This window comes from Strigops habroptila, chromosome 12 (assembly GCF_004027225.2).
Source record: "Strigops habroptila isolate Jane chromosome 12, bStrHab1.2.pri, whole genome shotgun sequence".
In the NCBI taxonomy this organism is placed as follows: domain Eukaryota; kingdom Metazoa; phylum Chordata; class Aves; order Psittaciformes; family Psittacidae; genus Strigops; species Strigops habroptila.
The window spans coordinates 6,569,654-6,588,844 of NC_044288.2; the positions used below are offsets into that span (position 1 = coordinate 6,569,654).

The 19,191-nt window shown below is 44.8% G+C and overlaps 1 protein-coding gene across 6 annotated transcripts in view; it reads left to right on the top strand.

Annotated features, from left to right (window-relative positions):
* CSMD2 (CUB and Sushi multiple domains 2) overlaps positions 1–19,191 on the top strand; it is a 283,054-nt gene that overhangs the window by 78,400 nt on the left and 185,463 nt on the right. The gene's annotated exons all lie outside the window — the stretch shown is intronic.

Below are 19,191 nucleotides of genomic sequence, written 5' to 3' on the forward strand. Positions count from 1 at the left end.
ATGAAACTCCCTGGGATGCTTTTTATTTGCTTGGTAAACTTTGCAGTGACTATTATCTACTTTAAATCGTATTCTCTGCAATAAGATTTCATAGTGTAGCTGGTGAGAAGAAATAAGGAATTTAAAAACAAGCGGCCATAGCAACCACCCAACACTTCAAAGCCCAGGAAACCCCCTCAGACATCGGCGTGCTCAAACCTTGCTTTTGCTAAATTGTTTTCTGATTATTGCTAAATCTGATGCTGACAAGTTGACTTTAATGAACTTTTGGCAAACGTTTCTGCAGATCGTTTTGTCCTTTAGGCAGAGGCTGAGCACAGGATTTCAGTACCCTCATCCCTTTGTCTGAGCAGTGCTTTCAGAAATAGTGCTTTTATGTATAATAAACGCCACATGGCTTTTTCTGATATACAAGAACTGCCCAATGGTCGGGGCTATGAAGTCAGAAGTGAGGGCTTGCAGGAGTCTGATGTATTGCTCGTGTTGCTTTTATAGCAAAGAACAACTCTGTCTCTGGTGGAGGTAGACACTGTGATCTGCACTGTGAGTGCACTCAACAAACAGCTAAAAGCCCTAACACGCAGCAAATGAAGGGAGTAGCCTTAAACCTGACATCCCTCTGGAAGGGAAGAATTAAGCATGTGAAATAATGAGGTGTTGCTTGGGATCTCAGCAGGAAGCTAAATTACGATTATTTATGAGGATTCTGTTGCAACCACAAATAATGTTCATTTAAGTAATTTATACGTGCCTGGCAATTATAGGGGAATAGGATTTGAATGTTTAGGATGTATTGATGGGAGAGAAGTTGCCATTTACCATGTACCAATTGTTTACTGTTCCCAGGACCTCTCTGAAAATTAGATGTTGCTGTTTCATAGGAAATAAACGGGGTTTATTAGCATGCATTAATATTTTAGGGCACTGTTGGTTTTTAGCCATTATGTACAGCAGCAAGGATCAGTCATCTGTGGTATGTGGTAAAGATGAATGTAGCTAGTTAAGAAACATTATTCAGCCTGGAGGTGTTGCTGGTGCAGCACTGTGTCTTGTCATCCCCAAAATAAAACAATGCCTGTCAGAGGGATCCTGCTGCAAAGAAATTAATAAACTACCCATAAATACAGCTTGGTAGAACTTTAAAAATGGCAACTTAGAAAAATAAGCCCTTTGACTTTCATTAATACTTGTATGTGCATGTGCAGTCCTTTGGAGAGGAGATCTAGTAGCTATTCCAAAGGTAGTATGTTCTATGGACAGCAGTTTGGGGGCCTTGTCAGAGGGAATAATGATGTATTTTCTTTCCTTCTTCCCCACCAAGTGCCCGTGTCCTACATCTGTAATGATGCCTTTCCTTCAGGTGGGTTTTTGGTGGGAGCTGGATGAACCCTGCTTGCCATAGCAGCAGCAGGCTCCTGTTTGATGGGCCGGTGGAGCAGCCCTGATGAGATGTTCTGGGTCAGGGAGCAAAACCCAGGTCCCACAAACACCAGTTTCATCCAGGGCTCCCAGATGCAGCCATTCCTGCTTTGAGGCTCATCCTGCATCTGTCTAGCACCGTGAAACTCAGGCAAGATAAACATACCAGTCAATTCAAAGGGATCTCATTTAGTATTCTCGAGAAGGAAACTTTTCAGTCCCATAAGCAGAATTACAGAGAATCTTATTTTGAATTTCATTTTTCAAAACCGGCCTTTGACTCAGAGCCTGCTAATTAAATTCACATTACTCAGTTTTCAATAATTCTTGCCCATAGGGGGGAAGAAACTGGAGCTCCTATCTCCTCTTTAAACATGTTGATATGATTCAGCTTGAAAATATAGCGAAAACCCTTTCTTCCCCTCTGTCTGTGAAAATCTAGTTTTAATTATTGGTAATACGGCAGAAAGATTTGCAGCCAAATAAAGCATTCTATTGAAGCATCTTGTAGCTAAATATTTCATTTCCTAAGCATTATAAATAGTTTTAATCTTGTTTGAGATATACACAAATAAAATGAAATTTCAGCTGCTATGTATTTCCAAGTTGTGGAATACCATCTAATGGTGGTATTTATGAGACCACTACCTTGGTGCATTAAGTAAGCTTGACTTGGCCTGTGCTTACTGAAAGTCTCCTGTGTTGTCATCCATCCTCTCCTCTTTAGAAAGCAGATGCTTTGTTGGTTTTGATGAGCAAGGTTCCCTTAACCCTCTTGCCTTCAGCAGTCACCACAGCTGTCTCCAAATCCTGCAGTAAGTCTTGAAAGAGAAAGGGCATTGCAGGTCTAAGCATCCATATGTCAAGCAGAGCAATAGAAGTTGAGTAGCTATTTGAGACATATTAATAAAATAACACATTTACAGCTCTTTTAACTGCTGTTGCAGCTTCTGTCATGGGACCTTGCGCCTGGGTTTCCTTGACAGGTGAGAAATAAAATTCTACTGAGCAGAGAACAGGAGGGGAAGAAAATAGCAGTGTGAAAAAGAGCCTGTCAGACTATAAAGGACATTGGGGGGTCTCCAGCCTAGAAGAAGAAATTGGAAGGATGGCAGTAGCTGCCCTCTTCTCCTTTGAGGTTGGCTGGAGTGGCCTTTCAATCACAGCCCTTCTCTGCCAGGGCAAGGATGTGCTCGGAGAGGGATATGGTATATATGTTATGTCATTATTCCCAGACTTTCTCTTGTCTTCAAGACTTGGGATTCTCTTCCCCCTCATTTCCTACTAGCTGAGAAACCTGAAAGGATCAATGACATTCTTGTCAATAAATACATGTAAAAGAAGAAAATCCCCCAAAGCATCTTGGGCTCCGGTCCCTGAGGGGCTGAGCTCTGTTGATGGTGTGTTCTGCATCAGTATCTGTTCAGAGCTAACTAAATCTTGGGCTGATGCTTCTCAGGAATATCTGCTGATTACGGCTGTTTGTGGTACCCGTTAAAAGCTTTCTTCCACGGCAAGCATCCCTGTGGGGGCTCAGCTCCACTGAAGATAGCAAGGGGTTTCAAGCTGAGCACCCAAAACGTGCCACGGCAATGTCTGATGATAAGGAACTCTCCAGGCTGGTCCTCGATAGCACTGAACCCCCTCTGTGTCAGACATGTCCCAGCCTCATCTTCCCTTTAATAGCTCAGTGATTACTCTGGAGCTTTGGGTAGGTTTGACTGGTTTAAAATACTGTTTTTGTAGAGAAATTAGGGTTGTGCTGTGGAGCAATTGCTTGGCTGTGCTCTGAACACACTTAATAGAGGGTAAATTCTTGCTTTCTGTGGAGGCAGAGGTGTGTGTTTCCTCTGTTTGTGCATATTTGCTGTAGTTTAAGTATATGCAAACAATGAAAATGTGCTTGTCTGTCTCTTGCACTTCTTTCTGTCATCCATTCACATCTCATGTAGCTGATCTGGGACCTGTATCTAATATTAGGCATAATGACTTGCATTATGATTATTAAAGCATTGTGCTGCTATTGCCAGAGAAGGTGGTGGGTAGGAAGTGACTAATAATCCAATTTACGTGTGTTTACAGGAATTGAGTGAGATCAAGTGTGTGTTTTGCTGGGTGTAATGCAGGTATTTAGCAAAGAAGGTTTTTGCAGTCATTCCCATAGAGCTGAAGCAGGTGAGGTAGCTCTTGCTTCCCTATGATCCTCCTCTTGACTGAGTTATTCTACCTTATGGAACACAAGTCTCATTTTAGGGGGGGTTGCATCATCTGTCATGTTGCCCCTCTGCTGCCCTCCCACTCTTTGAGCTTTTCCTTGTCATTTCCCCAGGAAACGTTTTCTCCTTGATTTTCTGTAACTAATCCCGTGCTAAGTGAATGCAGCAGGAGAAGCAGGGCTGCACGTGGGTAACTGCCAAGCAATGGAATTTATTCCTGTCTGAATCCTGTTCCTCCTCTTCAGTCTCTCATCTTCATTTTGACTTTTCAGCCTTGGAGCCATATTTTGCTTGTCTCGCACAAAAGCTTTCCTTCTCCTTAGGACTATTTTTGCAGTTAATTTGGGTAGAATTTGGTTTCAGCTTTGTCTCTTAATTTCCTAGAAGCGAGCGTGCCTCAACATGTGCATGTGTATTTTGCAAGACTTTTCTGGCCCAGCTGTGTCTGATGTGAAGGCATCTTGTTCTGCTTTACTATGGTACAGATGTTGAGCAGTGGATAAAAGGGACCATGTGCTGGGATGAGCCTCGGAGGAGAAAAATACCGTGGTTTGTGTTGGAAGGGACCTTAAAGCTCATCCAGTTCCAACCCCCTGCCACGGGCAGGGACACCTTCCACTAGAGCAGGTTGCTCCAAGCCCCTCTGTCCAACCTGGCCTTGAACACTGCCAGGGATGGGGCAGCCACAGCTTCTCTGGGCTGAGGACCTTTGAATTTAAGGTTCCTCTGGTTAATTCCAGAATATCTTCCTTTCTGGAGCTGAGCACAGGAAACTCCATTCAGATGTCACCCTTTATGGAAAAGCATTTGAGAAGTTCTCTCTCATTGCTGTGTTTCTGCGGAGAGTTGAGTTGGGGGAGGAACTGCTGGAGGAATCACCTGTGTTTCAGCAGCTCCTCATCACTGCTGCTGACTTTATTTCTTTCCTTGTCATTATCTGCAGTTGACCCTTCCCTCCCCACCTTTGTTTGTCTGCCAAGTGGTTTCTCATACTCATTAAGGTGGTTCTATGCGAGATCTGCTTTGTGCTTCCCTCTTGATGCCAGGTAGTTGGTACCACTGGCCAGGCTAATCTGTTAGCACATCTTGTGCTCTCCTCCAAGAGATTAGAGTACCTGTTGTCTTGAAGGTCACTGTTTCAGGTGATGGTAATGTTGATTGGCAAAAAACTCCTCTGTGTGTGCTTCTAATGAACCAACCTATTTTCTTTATATCAAAGCAGCTTCTGATCCTTAGATAGCAGTCTTGGAGCTTTCAGCATGTATTTTCATCTCAGACCCCACTTGATTTCTATTGAAGTCAATGGAAAGACTTGGCTCCAAAGGGCTGGTGAATTGGGCTTTAATGAATTGTCACTTAGTGAAGTGGTTCCTTGTGCTGCCACATGCCAGCTCGGGAGCCCTAGGTCTGCATCTGCTGCCGGTACAGGTTAGTGGGACAGCACTTGCAGGAATCATGCAGACTTTGCATTGCAATCGGTGGCTGCCAGCATGAGTGGGAGCCGGATAGGGACCCTCTATGTGCTTCCCAGTGGCTGCTGTTCCTTGCAGATTGCCTGGTGACTGCTTTAAAGTGATTTTTATCTCACATTTGCCACTTCCTTTTTGATTTTTTTTTTTTTTTTTTCCCAGTCAGTAATTGCTTTTATTTGAGCACTGACAAGCATGATCCTGCCCAGGCTGCACGGGGCTGAGGACTGGAGCATTTTTGTGTGTCTTGAAATAACTTGTTTCATCACTAGTCAAAGCCTTGAGAATGTAAGTGTGAAAGTTTTCCTGTGCAATGAATTCAGCTTCCGTATTGCAAGAGCTAGTTAACTAATGGGTACTTTATCTGTAATAGTCAGATGTTTTTCTTCCATGGTAATGTTTTGCATAGGACTGAGAGTGAATAAAAAGCGTGTATGAAATGGCTTTTGAAATCCCTGCATAAATGTCAGTTACATGTTTGTTGGGATCTGGAAAATAGACTTTCTTGTTTGATGCAGTTTAATTCTATTTTTGTACTCATTAAGCATTTATAGTGCTTTTCATTAGAAACAAATCCTACACAGACTTTAAAGCTGTGAAACATTGCTTTAGTGGGAAATACTCCCCTTTTCCCTTAGAAGATGTATTCTCTGGCAGATTTGGTTGTTGGAAACCAGACCTATCCTCATTGAGGTGGCCTGCAGCTCTCCTTGCTGATGGGGCTGTGGTGGTCCCTTGCTGCCTCTGGTGTGTTCCTGGGATGTACCAGTCTTTGTCGTTGCTGCATGACTCTTCAGGCCTTAATTTTAATACAGATCTACAACATGGAGAACAGGATTTTATAGGTCAGAAAGCTGATGTCTGGCACTGGGTGCCTGGTTCTTGGTGGTAGCTGAGTGGCAGAGCTGGTTGTTTCCTTAGTGGATGCAAACGATTCGTGAGCATCTTGATGGCTATTTTGGAGTTAAAGGATTGATGATGCTTTGTACAACGTAGTTTCTGTAGAGTAGTGCTGCACGTTGTCCTGGAGCTCCTGAGCCTGTTGCGCTGCAGAAGCAACTGGAAAATTCTGGAAGAAAGAGCTGCTCAGGGTAAGATGGCATTTAAAAATGTTCCGTAGTTCAGCATGTCTGGCAGGGAAGGGAGGATTTCAGCTGGCCCCTAGCTGAGAAGGAGGACTCGGTTGCCAATCCATGCAGCTCCTTCCCGAGGCCGCAGCGTGGCTGAGCACTGGATGCAGGACTCTCTTCCCCTTGCTGCTCGCTGCTCCTGGTGCTTCCCAGAGCCTGAGTGAGCTGCTTTCCTGCCAGGAGCATGGCAGGGAGAGAGACTTCTTGTGATAAATGGCAACAAAAGGCCCTCATGACCTCTCCCACTCATGTTTCATTCAATAAAACATGATTAGATTTCATATACCACTTTCTGGCTAATCTTATTTTTCCATGCATTAATATGATTAATTCTATTTGCTAGATAGCAGAGAACATTTCATGAATATTCAGGCTGGCTTTTTAAACCAAGGCAGAAGATGCTTTTAGGCTGAAAATTACCGTGATCATGTTGTAATTGTCCTTTTTTACCCTAATTTCTCCTCCTTTGTTGTTTGCTCACTTTGGAGGCAGAGTGAACCCTGTGTGAAGGCTACTGTTGTGTGGATGGCACCTCAAGGGATGAGGTGTGGGATTGCCTGTAGTGTGGGGGAGAATCCCCTCAGTGAAGAATTAATATTTAGCTGTTTGGGTGCTAGATGCAAACACATGTTGGAAGATTAAAAAAGGCTTGTTTGCAAGAACCTCAATACCTGCAAGCTAAAGAGTTCTTTTGAAACAGACCTCATGCGAATTAGTGTAACACAACGGGCTGAAAGCTGGGAAAAACACTGGTCGTCTCAAGAGTACCTTCTGGACCTGACCCAACATATAAGTGACCATATCGATTGTAAGCTGGTGAATAATACTGCTATTTGGCAGGGGAAGGAGGCTTCATGAAAGTGCAAATGATGTCACAGGTTGTAAAAAGTTGGACACCCAGCGTTCTCTTTAACACACTGTGTCCTTAACACAGGGGGACGCTGATTTCCCAGTTTAAGCAGGGATTTGGACAAATGTTGGTGGGAAGAATCACTGGCTTCACTTAAAGGTGCTTCCAGAAGATGTCTTTGCCTTCCCATTGCGTTTCTTCTTGTCCAGAAACCAATTCCTGCCATTGCCATGCCAGCTCCACCACTGCTGGAGCCAGCTGAGGAGGTGTAGCTGCAGAGGGGTCTGTCTCCCTTTGCAGAGCTGTTTGCTGCTTTGAGGGAGTTGCATTTGCTTGTCAAAATCTGTCTGCCAGAGCTGATAATAGTCATGTTTTACACTGCTCACCCTTATCTACAACTTCAAAGTGAAGGAGCAGCGACACCTCTGCAGCTGTTCTCATGCTTTCAAAGACATCTTTCTGCTGGGGTTTCTTTGTGGACCCGTGCTTTGTGGATGCTGTCTTGTATTTGCACGTTGTGTTAAAGAATGGAATACTTTTGTCTTCAGATGTCACCTGTTTCACTAAATGTATTTGAAATGATCTTTGCCTGCTGCGTTTCCTTCCCCAGGCTCCCTGCAGCTGCTTCCCACCTGCGCCCAGCCCCTGGAGCTGCTCTTGGTGTGCTGTCAGTGGAAGTCACCACCGAGACGCTCAGTCTGGTGCTGAATTCATCTCTCTAGTTTAAATTGATTTGTGGATATCTGATGCTAACGTATCTCATGTCCTGTGATTAAACTACAGCTCCCTTCTAATCTGCATTATATCCTAATTCATGAAAGTTGAGGAAGAATCGTATTTACCATGGTTTGCATAAGCTTAAGCTGTTGAGGAGTGTCATTTTGTGACAACACTCACATGCGTCTCTCCAAACTGAGGCTGATATTAGCTGCATTCCTTCAATCTGTGGTTTAGTGGTGGCCTTGGCAGTGCTGGGGAATGGTTGGATGTGATAATCTTAAAGGGCTTTTCCAGCCTTGATTCTGTGGTTCTAATCTAGGCAGGTGTGCTCTCGGTTTATACTCACGCACAGTGAGGAACTTTATTTTAGGAGACGCTCTTGGTCTGATCTTCACACTTGAACAGCATCACCACCCTTCCCTGTGTGTTCTTGGAGATAGAGGTGGTGAGGTGGAAAGTATATGTGGAGATAGGGAGGAAAGCTTTAGTGTTTCAAAGATTAGAGAAACACTGATGTGTTTCACCGCAGTTCCTCTCAACAGGACAGGTTCAGTAAAGTGTTACCAGGGCCATCGCTGCAGCCATGGAAATGGAAGAAGTAGTCAGGTTAAGAATTAGAGTGTTTTCAGAGCTAGTCCATTGTATTTGTTAAGACATCCTGTCATATCTCTATCTGTGACGTGTGTCTTGACAAATATGATGGAGTACAAAAGCATGCAGACACGTCTGTCTGCCTATGGTAGGGGGGTTGGAACTAGATGGTCTTTAAGGTCCATTCCAACCCAAAACCATTCTATGAGACTGATTCTGAAATCAAGGGTTTGGCTTCTCATGGCTGGTTTATTTTGCTGCTTCTCGGCAGCATTTTGTTTTGTCAGGGCAGGTCATGATCTCTTTAGCTCATGCTGAGTTTGGTTTTGGCAGTCTTGGCAGTTCTACAATATGGATGCTTGATTCTTCCTCCCAGGGACCTTTCTTGGATTTGATAGTGGAGATCAGAAAGATGCCAGTGCATCAGTAAATATCAAGAGGATTAGTAATAGAGAAAATGCTGTCAGCAGCTGATGACTCTCGTTCTGTCCACAGTAAGCTGGAATTTTCCAGGACTGGGAAACTAGATTATGGTGCTCCACGGATGTCTTTTTCTGTGAAGGCAATTCCTGCCTTGTAGGAATCCAAAAAGGCAAAACACAAGTAGCTGCTTCCCCACCACTATCGTGACCCACAGTTTGCTACGTGTCAGTAAACTGTTAAAGAGTTGCTTTGTCAGCAGTGACTGGAAAACTTGATGATCCTTTTCCATGCTTTTCACATAGGCATGTTGGTTTGATGCTTCCCAGTTGGAGCACAGGGGATATACTCATCTCTGTTCTTTCCTTGATCCCTTTGTCTTCATTCTGCACTTGTCTAATTTTTATAATCATCTTTTAAATGATGGAGCAGTTCAAATTAGCTCTTTTAGTCAGAATTACCTGCATTAAAGATCTCCCTTAAAAAGAAAGGCATAAAGGTAATTAATTGCTTCAGTTATAATAATGTGGCTTAGCTTGTGGGTTTTGGTTAGAAAAGCCTGCTTTTGATAAGTCAGCTGTTCATGAAGGGGAAAAAATAAAAGAGCTTCAGGCTGGAAGCTGGCACGAAGGAACCTTGAAATAAGGTTGTTCTTTCTCTAATGTAAGAGAATAAATTAACACCATTGATCCTGGAGCAGTGCCCTGTGCTCGACACAGCCGGGTGGGCAGAGGGGAGAGCACGGGGAGGATGAGTTTCGCCCAGTCACAGATGATTTGTGTGACTTTAAACACTAAAGGGTGCTTGTTCAAAGCCATGGTGGGATTTCTGGAGCTAGGAAGAAAGTTGAAGGGAAGGGAAAGCTAAAGGAAAACTCTTGAAAGAGGTTTCAAAGCCAGAATAGGCATGTTAGATGACCGGGTGCTGCAAACCTACTTGGTGTGAGCAGCTCAGAACCCTGAGTAATGGTCGAAGGGAGGAAAGGTCGACCAAGTGCTGGCTTCTGCTGCCTCCCGTCCCCTGCTGAGCTTTGGGCTGGTGCATCAGGGAGGGTCTCCCCGGCTGGAGCGTGCAGGGAGCAGCGCAGGGTGATGCTCTGGATCACAGGGCTCTGCTCTGCTGTTCCTTTTGCTTTCCTCCTGCTGCCTGGGGTTATTACACCTTCCTGTGCTCTGTGCTGCCAGCGGGTGCTCCTCAGGATGAGAGGTGCTGCTGGTCACTGCGCCCATGTCCCCCTGCAAACCCAGGCACTGGTGCTCTGACACCCAATGAGCCATCCATGGGTTTTGCATCTTAAGCTTTTAGGTGGTGCAGAAGTGCAAGGGCCTCTTACTCCAAGCCAAGCACAGGGATTTTAAAAGGCTCTCTGATTTCTCGTTGTAGTTAATGGGCTGTATGAGGTGTACTGTGGGAAGTGGCTCCTGACTGGGAGAACATCCCGCACAAAAAGCTTGGGCAGCTCTGTCTGCTTTGCTCGATGCATGCACAGTCATTGCAGGTAGAGGAAAGCTCACAGTAAAAAGCTTTGGGTCTCTTTAAACTCAGGTAATGCATGCTCTGATTTGAGCCTCATCTCCAGTTTAAGAAAGAAAAAGCTCCTAATCATCTATATTGTCACATTCTTTCTAAAACTAAAACCAGCTTTAAACCAGCAAATGTTTAAGCAGGGGGATCTGTGTATTGCTGCTCAGTGTCTGCCATGTCCCCACTGCTCCTTGACAAGAAACTCAAAAGTAGGAAGACCTCAAGTGACTCATTCAGAGCATGTTGGCATTGATGGCTTTTTCCTTAGACCTCTTAAGGAACTATAGATTTTCAGCATGAAATTAATCTGTTGGAATTTTTGTGGGCTGAATAAAACACCCATTACGTTCTGCAAGCCTGGAATATGTATAAAACGGAGCTTGCAATTAAAATTCATTTTGAAGCAAGTTAGCAGAAGTTTTGTTAATGTTTAACATCTTTATAGGTGCCATTCCTTGTAAATTTTGAACTAATTGAGTCCAAAGGGACAAAATAATAGATTCTGCATTTGCTGTGGATGCCAGTGCTCGCTTTGCTTTTGGCACTGCTGCTCTGTCTTTGTGCAAGTTCTGATTTTAATAAGTTGCCAAGAAAGTAACTATTTTGCTTTTTATGCCAAATTATCAAGAATCCATCTTAAATCTCTGAAAGACTGCAGTGAATCTTTGGTACCAAAGACTTGATGCTGGTCACCTCCACTGACTCCGAGGTGTTTGCTGCTGTGAAGTTCAGGAGACTTAAACTGGATTTTATTTTCATTTCCCTACTACACATTCTGTAAAGACAACTTACAACTGCTCTGGGCGTATGGAAGTCTCGGATGTATCCTGACATTCACTCTGAAGTTGTGAAACATAAACCAGTCTGAAATGTTTGGAGTTGTGAATTTTGCATTTCTTCTTCTCCTTAAATATTTTTATTCCTTAAATAGTTTATAGGTAGCAATAACATTAATGGAAAAATATTTCTGAGCGTGTGAATACATGAGAGCAGAACCTGACCTCAGCACAGCTTTGAAACCCCCTTTACCTTGTAGATTAGAATATGTCAGGGTTTGCAGACGTAGCGGTTTGTAACACTCTGCCCAGCAAAATCATATTGAACTAAAGTTGAATACAATAAAGTGAGAATGTCTTTAAGAGGCTGCAGGCTCTGCCATGGCTGCAGCAAGCCTCTAGTGCTATAAACAATGGGCAGCTTGGAATTGGTTGTTAATGACTCTTTATTGATTGAAAGGGTAGAAAGTTCATCTAAACTGTGGATAATTCTGGTAATTTCCTTGAAGATTTGACTGCTGTGGAGCTATAATTGCTGCACCAGGCTCTGACTTCTAAGTAGCAATGCTCATAACCCCATTAATACACATTGCTGCTTTCAGCAGTGAAGCTGCAAGGTTGCTTTGTAAGGCCACTTGAGCCACGGCATCTCAAGAACTGACATGCCACGTGGAACGTTGAACTCCTGCAAGGGAGATGCTCGGGTCCTCGTGAAACAGAGCATTTCACCAGATCATGGGCTGGCTGCAGCTCAGGGTGGTGTTGGCCTGTGTGCTGCACGGTGACGTTGGTGGCTCATGTTGAGCCTTGGCCTCCAGGACTCTCAAGCCTTCTCCTGTGCTGATGCAGGAGTTCATGTTCCCCTGGGCTGGGACTTTGTGTTTCCCTTTGAACCTCCTGGGAGCTCTGTCTGCCCATTTCTCCAGCCTCCTGAGGTCCCTCAGGGTGGCAGTGCGCCCATCTGGTATGTCAGATAGTGGTGTCTGCAGAATTGCTCTGTGTCTGCTCTGTCCTGTCACCCAGATCATTAATGAAGGTAGAAACCAGTATTGGCCCCATATTAACTATTGTGTAAAGGTGGATTTCAGCAGAATGTGGACTCTTCATGTCTCCCGCCTTTCTCTGAATGCTGTCACAGTCAGTTTAATTTCAGACCGAAGCATGTGTTTCAGGATTCCTTATCTGATCAAACACTTGGAGATACAGAGTGATAGGCAAGCGTGGAGCAATCAGCTCCAGTGGAACAATTCACGTCAGTTGAGGAGACTGAGTGGAAAAGATGCAGATTGATCTCCTCTGAGAATCTGGAAGAGGAACTGTTACAGCAGCAAAGAGCACACAGAAGGCAGGTATAAAAACCAATAAAGTAAAACCTGCTGCCAGGACTTTCAAGTAGTCAACAGTTTCTGCAGTTGGAAGACTTCACATTGTGTTAAGGTCATCCACACGGACTTCTTAAAAGGGATGTTCTGCCCTTGTACAGTTCTTATTCTGCTGTCTTGGCAACTTTAATATGTCTGCTCAGGTTTTACAGGCCCCTTCATCTTCCTAAGAAGGTGCATTGAGTGATGCTCCCTTTGCTGGTCACTGGAGGAAGAGACTGGCCCAAGGCCCTGCCACTAATCTCAGCCTTAGTCCGGGATTCTGATGCTCAGCCCGTTCCAAGCCCTTGCAGAGCTGCTCTCAAGGAAGGATGGATGTGTCTGTTCTGTCCTGGCTGTGTGGGATGCATGGCTGTGTTTCTTTCAGCATCAGGATGAAGTCAAGCCGTGAACTCTTCATTGATTTCTCGAGGAATGAGGTCATCCTGGGATTTCCCCTCCCCTTAAAATGGAATGTTTGCTGAACCAACTTGAGGGTTGTTCATCTCATGCATGTGTCATAGCATCCTCTATGGTGGTGTTCATGGGCACGTGCCCAGAAGAGGAATTAATATCTTCACCCTTGTGATCTGGCCAATATAGTGGATCAACCAAATAAATTAATGAACAGTAACAGGCAGTTGTGAGGTTATGGCTTTGCCACCTCTGTCTCAGTCAAGTCCTATTTACAAGCAACTGCTCGGACTCTGCAGCTGATGCTTCATTTCCAGTTGCTGTTGGATAAGTTCTCCAGTGTCTTGTAGATTCACGAGTAGGTAGTTATACATTGATTTTATTATTAATTTACTTAAACTTCTGTGTGTACTTTTGTTGTTTGCTGTTCTAGGAAGCATAAAGCTTTTTTGCAGTGGAAGTGATGGAAGTGGACGGGCTTTGAATTAAACAATTTATTGAGCATATTTAATATTATCTCAACTGGTGGCTGTGGTCTCCTAAATAGTCATCTGGTGAAATTTTTATTTATCATGTAGAAAATCATAGAATGGTTTGGGTTGGAAGGGACCTTAAAGAACATAGAGTTCCAAAAGAAATTGATGTTTTAACCATATTATACATGTTCATATTCTGTGGTATTTTATGCATAATATCACCCCCTAGAGAATTACCAGCCTTGTCTGTCTGCCCAGCTGAACATACCTGCTGTGGTTTTACCTGAGGTTAGGAAGAGCATAAGCAGATACTTATTTTATCCATCTAAATGATGAATTCTGGGAAAGACAAAACTGTGTCTGTCAACCTGCTGCTCTAATTGCACTTCTCATAACTGAGCACCTGCTTGTTTTGGTAGCTGTTACCAACTGAAACAGATGGGTTTGCAGTTCGGTGGGAGTGGCACGCTTTTGAAGACCTGTTTCATTATCTTCACTCTAATTTGGAATGAAGATGCCCTCTCACCAAGAGCTGCAAGGTCAACAGGCAGCCTCTGTGCTAAATACGTTTTCTTGTTGGACAGAGGGGGAAGGAGGGAGCTTGTAAAACTGTAGTAGCATCCACAGAGCAGCAGTTAGGTGCTGTACCGGCATGCAGGGGATGAGTTTGTTATCACAGTGATTTGTGATCTACATCAGAGTTAACAAGGGTGGCAGGATGCACTGCCTGCCTCTCAGATCCGTGCAGATGGGGGTGTGCTGTGTAATGCTCAGTTTGTACTTTGGTGCAGGATGGACTCACAGCAGTAAGCTGTTGTGCTTTTCACCATGGGCCTGTGGCTTTTTGCCTTCTAGTATCTTGGTGTCATTTTGGTCACATTAAAACCAAGCTGTGAACAGAAGCGAGTTACTGATTCTCTAAAACAAAAAGATTCTTTGCCAGGCAGTTAATGAGCAAAGAACTCTTCCAGTTTCTGATTTCTGTAAGTGTTTAAGTTGTAACATCTCACTTAACTCATGGCAGGGCCCTTCTACAAAGCCTCAAAGTCATAACGAATTAATCTGCTCCTGACTAAGCGGAGTTTTGGGGAGGTCTCTGCCAGGCTTTGCCTGACTCAGGCTGCTGCAGATTGTTCTCAAAAGCCCTTTTGGGTGGCCAGGAGCTGCTGGGAGCCAGAAGAGGGGCCTGGAGTGACTCGCTTCCCATCCTCTGCGACACAGCCACAGCCAAGGGCTTACTGAGCGCGCTGTGGCTGGCATGTGGTTTTGCTGTAATCACTTAATCCTGTGTTCTTCTACTTTTGCTTTAACTCTGAAATGTGAATAAGGCTAATAACTTACTAAATACACTGAGAGATGCCGAATCTGTAGTGATGCATCTGCTCTACTGAGAAAACTCCACCAACCCCAAACAAAGACTTTCAAAGGCTCAGCTCTTCACTGAAGCATCTAGAAAGAATTGCAGTGCTTTGCGTTTCCGGGGTTGTTTTGCTTTTAGTCCCAACCTGTGTGATGCACCCAGTGTGTCAGTGAGCTGCTGTGAACAGGACTTCCTGTGGCTGTGTTACACAGCAGGCAGGGCAGTGGTGTAAGAGCATTACTGCAGAGAACATCTATTAAAGGAATTTGCTACTGAGAAATACTCTGGTGCTTCCACTGCTGTTGAGAGCTTTTGGACTGGTGTCTTCTACACACACGGGAGAAAATTGATAGCATAGGAGAATGGAGGCTAAATGAGGAGGTTAGGATGAAGTGCCGTTGTTCCCAGTTAACAAGAGGGAATATCTGCAGAGATGGGCTTCTCTTGATTGCAGTAGGAGTATGAGTGTAGCAGCCACGTCTCCTTACTGATAGTTTTGCTTCTGGGCTCAGATTGCATATTTTTTGTTTTTCATACATGTGTATATATGAATAAATGGTGAGTGGACTGTGTGAATTTTGGCTTTCAGGGTTGTTTATCCAGACTTTGACCCAAGCGTGTAACGTCTGTGACCAACATGAGCAAGTGCTGCTGTGGCTGTGGTGACACGTGTGTGTGTGTGTGTGTGTGTGTGTGTGTGTGTGTGTGCGCGCGCGCTCTGGGCCGGAGCACAGGGAAGTGGATTTCTGAAGGCTGTGGATAAAGACCGAACAATTCTGGCTCAGCCCCTGTGGAGCCCCCTCATGGAGATGGCAGGGAAAGCACACCCTGTCCAGGCGGATCCATTGATGGATGCATTCAGCTTTCTGGCAGGGAAGACAGTCCAGCTCATTTTCTCCCACAGAAATTACAAGGTGTTCTTGACTCATCGTTCCCTTAGCAGTGACAACACGGGTAGCATTACGATAAGAATTACTAGATCTGTTATAGCATCATTAACATCAGTTTTGAGTACATGACTTGTAGTGAGCCTAAATTGTTCCAATACTAAAAGGAACCATGGGCTTCATGTAGAGTTTCATTGCATGCTTTCAGTGCAGTGTGGATAGCAGGTGAAGGAAGCTACCGCAGGCCTCCAAGGTATGTTCCTGCCATAATAGTTATATTATTCATTTACCCCTCTTTCTGCATCGCTTGCTCACAGGCTCTTCAAAGTCCATAGCTTCCTTGCTGCTACTTTAGGGCATCTCCAAAAGTGTTATTTATCATTATTAATGCTTAGCTCTAACAGTTTTTGTCTGTAGTCTGTATGCCATTAGTGTGAAAGGAGATGCAGGTGAAAACCTGCACCAGTTTCAAGTGTAGTCTTTTCCAGGCCCTCCTGTTTCCTCTCAGTAAAAGATTTCCCAGTGCAGATAACTGGGATGTTGTTGTGTATTCTGAGCTGGCAGCCAGGGTTGACCCTCAGCTGAAGAGGCTGGTGGGAATGGCCATACTGGGAGTTGGTTGGAGTGTGTGTTTGCAAAGCAGTATATGTTTTGAGGCACTGCTGCAGGTATTTGAAGACATCACTCACGAACAGACTGTGATGTGCTAAATTGAGTGGAACCTGTGTGCCAGCTTCACAGAGCATGATTTTGCCTGCATGCTAGTTGTTTAGCAAGTTGAGAGATGGAAGACACAAAGATTCCATTAAAAGTATAATTAGATGGGTAATATCTTGGGCCTTTTTGATGCATCTTTTTTAACCACTTCATATTTGTAATGTGCCAAAAATAACTGCAGAGTCTGCTGTGGCCATCACTGGTGCAGCTGGGAATAGATTTTAATTGATGGATACTGTCAAGCTGTTAGCGGCCGTGCAGCCATGAGAACCATTAAAGTGATATTTCTTGTCCCTGCTCACTTAAACACTCTGCCACCAAGTCATAGCAGAGTATTAGTTTTTACTCAATATTGTCAGCATTTGTACTCCTGGCTTACTAGGGTCATGTCCTGGGGTTTTAAGTTTCCAGCAGTGGGATCTGCTGACTCCATCTGCCTGTATCGCAGTAGATGATGCTAACAAAGTCCAAAATCATGGAATAGTTAGAGTTGGAAAGGACCTTAAGATCATCTAGTTCCCACCCTTCCACTAGTGGATGCCTTCCACTAGAGCAGGTTGCTCCAAGCCCCGTCCAACTTGGCCTTGAGCAAAGTACACGAGGTAAGGTCGAAGAATGATTCCTTTCCCCGCTCTCTACTGCTAATCTTTCCTTTTGAAAACAGGAAAAAAAGAGACATTGAAGAAGTGCCCGAGCAGGGAGCAAAGGACAGAGGCTGTGCTTGGGGGCCGGACCAGCTGGTGAAGCATTGGGCTTGTGTGAGACACTTTGTAGAGCATGGAGAGCAACTGACCTGCTCCCCAAAGTGCAGACTTTCGCAGATGTCACTGAAGCCGGATGACCTCTTGCCTGAGCAGTGCTTGCTGGTTATTTCACTTCATAAATAGCTTGGGACATCAACCTTTCTATTACAGATCTAGTCTTCTGGATCAAATTTAGGCTTTCCTTTAAGCTAAAGGAAAAAAGTTGAGACAGAGTTCTTGAAGGAAATAGGCGCTGACCCTGGTGTGAAATGGGCTGTGGTTCTTACTTTAGGAACCTGTAGAAAGGCTGTGGTCAAGAAGAGAGAGCTCTCTGGTGCAAGTCTTGGTCCTTCAGCCCTTCACTGGGTTCCTGGGCTGGTGTGGGTCTAAGTTTGTGCACCTTCCCCAAGCTTTCCTTTCCTCTCTGACCTGCCCAGTTAGCTGTTAGTTATTCCTGGCCTTTGAGCAGAAGCTGCCATCCTTTCCAAATGATGCTGCTGTTTGGAACGTTGAAAGTTGCAGACAAAAACCAGAACAAGCAAGCTTATTTCCATTTACTTGTTCAGATGGTTTATGTAGGACCACCCCTGCATTTAGAACTTATATACTGCTGGGTAGTACAAGCAGGTCACCAGCCACAGAGCCCTGGCAGCGGTGGAGAACCTTGTGTTTCCCTGAGGCAAGGCTGCATTGGTGGTTGTGTCTCAAGCTCTAGGACTTCCTAAGTTAGGACCAGAATTCCATGTGAAGAAGTGTGTTTTTAACTCACCATTTGGAAGAGAAGAGGAGGCAGAGAAGACTCATTGCTGTTTTTTTTATGGATAAGCAGGAAACATCCATCTCTAGCCTGCACAAGCCTTCCTGTTGCCATCAATATAGAGCCAGCTATATTAATTCTGAATTACTGCCTTGCCTTTAGCCTCGTGGTTATCTCATGTTTGCAGTTATTTCGGTAAGGCTTCTGAACGTACCAAAGCTACACAAGGAGCTGCAGTGGCACAAGTGATGAAATGAAATTGCAGAAGGTTGCAGTCTTATCAGCAAAGCAGAGCATCCAAGTCTTCATTTCCTCCTTCCTGCGTGGATGTTTTTCCACTGTGAGCTCCTTTCCTGGCTGTCTCTGGCTTGTGCCCTGGCCTATTCTTGTCTCCTTCGTTTTTTCCTCCTCAGGTACTCCGCCTGCTCTCTGTACATTTCTCTGTCACTTTGTGACTGTTCATGCCACATTTTCCCTAACGTCTTGGCCGTTTCGACCGCTGTCAACTGTGGATTTGATCTCTGAAGCTTAGGACGATTCTTTGCCATGAAGAGAAAGAAAGGAGAGAGTGGCTGCTTGTCTATGGTGAAGCTAACTCGTTTCCTCTGCCGCCTTCTCTGCATTTTCCTCACCCCCCTTAGAGCACGTGATGCTTTCTTCTTTGAGCGCCTTTGCCTGCGGTGCTTTGCCGCCTTCTTAGAGTTCTTTTTCCCCTTCCTGGAGATGGTTTTCCATCTTCCTGACCTTTTCTTTGAAATTTCTCTGCTAGTTTCAGGCTCTTGGCTGGTCTCAACCTTCTTGATGGAGATGCGCAACAGCAGATGAGCATTCTCCTTATCATCTTGGAGCTCGCCAGCAGGGTCGGCCATGCTGTGGGGGGCTAACATGTGTGGCTGCTCGTCCTCCTTTTTGGAGTGGAGTTACATTCCCAACATGATGGTGAAGAGGAGGAGGCTTTGCCAGCCGGTGGGGTTGGCTGCTGGAGCGCACTGGGATGGGTGCTGGTGATGACTTCGTTGGGCGCTTATGACATCAGGTTCCCAGAGCCAGTAGGTTAGAGCCAGGTGTCCTTCCTCTAACTCTGTTGGCCAAAGGGGTAGGATGAAGTTGTAGCTGGGGTGATGTAGCAGCTCTTTGCTGACCTGGGATTGCGTTCCTCCCCTGGCGCTGGGGTTTAGCTCCATCTAATGCACAGTACGTTACAAACGTGTGTAATACCCGAGGAGATAACTGGTTGCCTCTAATTTTTTGTTATGATAAAATCTGAAGCTGCTGTTAGCTGCTGAGAGGTGGCAGCTCATAATGTGAAAATGGTTCAGTAGCAGCCCTAAAAATAATTGTATGTGACAGCTGTTTCTTGG